The sequence below is a fragment of the Phaethon lepturus genome, unplaced genomic scaffold, assembly GCF_000687285.1.
Source record: "Phaethon lepturus isolate BGI_N335 unplaced genomic scaffold, ASM68728v1 scaffold9355, whole genome shotgun sequence".
Lineage (NCBI taxonomy): Eukaryota > Metazoa > Chordata > Aves > Phaethontiformes > Phaethontidae > Phaethon > Phaethon lepturus.
This window is the reverse complement of record NW_010542679.1, coordinates 2,951-5,501: the sequence shown is the minus strand read 5'-3', so window position 1 is coordinate 5,501 and position 2,551 is coordinate 2,951. Positions and strand designations below refer to the sequence as shown.

The 2,551-nt window shown below is 44.3% G+C and overlaps 1 protein-coding gene across 1 annotated transcript in view; it reads right to left on the bottom strand.

Annotated features, from left to right (window-relative positions):
• Nucleotides 1–2,551, bottom strand: part of LOC104621586 (Down syndrome cell adhesion molecule-like) — a gene marked incomplete at its 3' end in the record, with an annotated part of 37,865 nt that overhangs the window by 33,331 nt on the left and 1,983 nt on the right. The window lies entirely within an intron of this gene.

Sequence of the window (2,551 nt, the reverse complement as noted above, 5' to 3'; positions counted from 1 at the left end):
AAGAGTGATAGAGGAAGATGTAGTTTTGGATACAGTGAGTCTTGGCTGGTCTGGTGGAACTAGATAGGAAATAGTTAAAAATAGAAAATAGATTCAAATGATTAGACGTGATCTTAATCCCTTCTAACAGTCATTTATCAAATAACTGTTTTGAGTTGCAAAAAATGCAAAATACTTCTGTCAAAATGTCTGTTTAGCTGACATCCTAGGTTAAGACAAGAGCAGACAAGCTCTCATTTTTTATATTTAATTTTCTACACAATTTTGTCTTTCAGTTCTTAATCCTTGCTTTCCTCTGAATTTTTTATATCTGTCCCATGAGACCTAAACGGCATATGAGCTACACAGCTACACATTTTTCATTATTTTCTGTATCTGTTTTAGGGAGAAGCTGAATTTTTAGTGTTGGGAAACAGATGTCCACTTGCAAATGATGCCCTATTCATGCATGTGTTTGCAGACTATTACGACAAAAGTGGAAAAAAAAAAGTACATAACAAGAGTTTCTGCCAGTGTAACTGTGAGTCCTAACTAGGTAGCATCGGTAGATCTTTGATCGGAGTTAGATGCATACCTCTTCCAGATCACACCATCTAGTCACCCAGGCTTTTAGTATAAGGAAGACACAGCTCTATTAGCAAAGGCTGAACAAACCTGGAAACACTTCAGTTCTGCTGCTCCCCACAAACTTTATGGCTGTGTCTAAACTGTGAGACATAAGAACCGCACTGTTCCCAGGACCAGGTCCTGACAGAGCGCAGGAATAAGAGGTCTCATCTCCCATCCTCTGCGCTGTGCCCCGTTTCCTTTGGAGGAAAATCCAGCATGAAAAGGCAGAGAAAGAGCCATGCTATATCCCAACAAGTCACGCAGAGTAGGGAGAGCTGGGACTGGGAATTGGAACAGCGAATTGAGACTGAGCAACCTGATCTAGTTGAAGATGTCCCTGCTCATTGCAGTGGGGTTGGACTAGATGACTTTAAAAAGTCCCTTTCAACCCAGAGATTCTATGATTCTATGACAGGAAATGGGACTGGGAACTGGGACAGTTTAGGCTCAGCCTGAGTAACACCAAATTGCACCAGCGTATAGTGGCTGGGTTTCCAGAGCTCAATGCTCAGGGGCAGAAAGCGGCAAAGTAGCCAGCTTCTTTTCACCTTGACGGATCTATCATGAGCCAATATGATCATACGCTAGTTATAGTCTGGAGAGCTCATCTTTTGACTTCTGCCCGAATCATTTAGCTAGTTCTGTTGTACAAGTGAGGTAACCAGAACTGTGGCACAAAAACTGTAAGGCCACGGAGGACATTGTTTGCTAAAATGGAGAAGAATGACAGGTGAAACGTCAAAGAGCTAGTTGAGTATTTGTTAGAGGCCTGAAGGGTAAATATTTACTAACACTTCACCCAAGTGTTTTACATTTGCAATTTTAAGTTCAGAAATTGAAAGGGGGAGGAAGGGAAGTTCCTGTTTCAAATCCGTAGCACTGCTCTCGTCATGCACCGCAGCACTGTGTCTGGCTCGCTTTAGGGATTGTTTTCTGAGCCAGTGTTACTAGAGTTCTCCAAGCTCCCCAGAAACGAAGACAAAATTGAGCTTTGCTGCCTCAAGAACAAGGAATGAGACATGGACAGTGTTCATCGTGGGAAGGGGTCTCAGAAGCAGCGGCAAAGCTGGGGTGGGAAGCCAGGGAGAAGCGACGACAGGGCAGTCACTCCTACTCGGGTGACTGCCACTGCAAGTGTGGTGAGGGGGTGACAGCGTCGGTGACCACTGCTGGCAGGAGCTGCCGCTTGCCTGCCGTGGTTAACGGTTTCCCGCTCGACAGACGCCAGCCCGCACGCAAGGCAGGCCGGGGGTCACAAGCGCTCTGTCGTGTCCAGCCGCCTGCTGCCAGAGGACATTGCCTGCTTTGCCTATGTTTGAGGGGTAGCTCCGCCTGCAGAGTGAAACTCCAGGAAAAGCTCCCTGCCGCAGTTCACGTTCAGGTCCTCAGATCGCAAAACAACGAGTGCTGATACGAAGTGGAGGCTGCTGGTTTACAGCTACAGACTAGTTCAAAGAGAAGTTGATTTTAGTGCGCTAAAAGCTAAACAGTGCTAAAGAAAACAAAAAAGACAGTTTATATTCTAAAGGAAAATTCCCTGTGTGAGATGGATTTGTTCCATTATTCTGACTGACTTGGCTGATTCCATGGAGAGACACTGCACACACTACAGTGCGAAAGATTTATTGTAAAACCTTTCATCACAGTATTCTGACTGACTTGGCTGATTCCATGGAGACACACTGCACACACTACAGTGCAAAAGATTTATTGTAAAACCTTTCATCACAACTTTACCCTACCTACGAAAGAGAGGTCCCACATATTAAATGCCAGTCTTTCTCTGACCCTCAAGGAAGTAATATTGATTTCCTTTAAGTTACTGCAGTTCAATAACAACAAGGATATGCAATTACAAAAGTACATAGTGAAATATAAATACAAGGTTTCCATTTGATAGTGTTTTCTCTCCCTACTTCCTGTTGCGGTCATGCTTCAAACA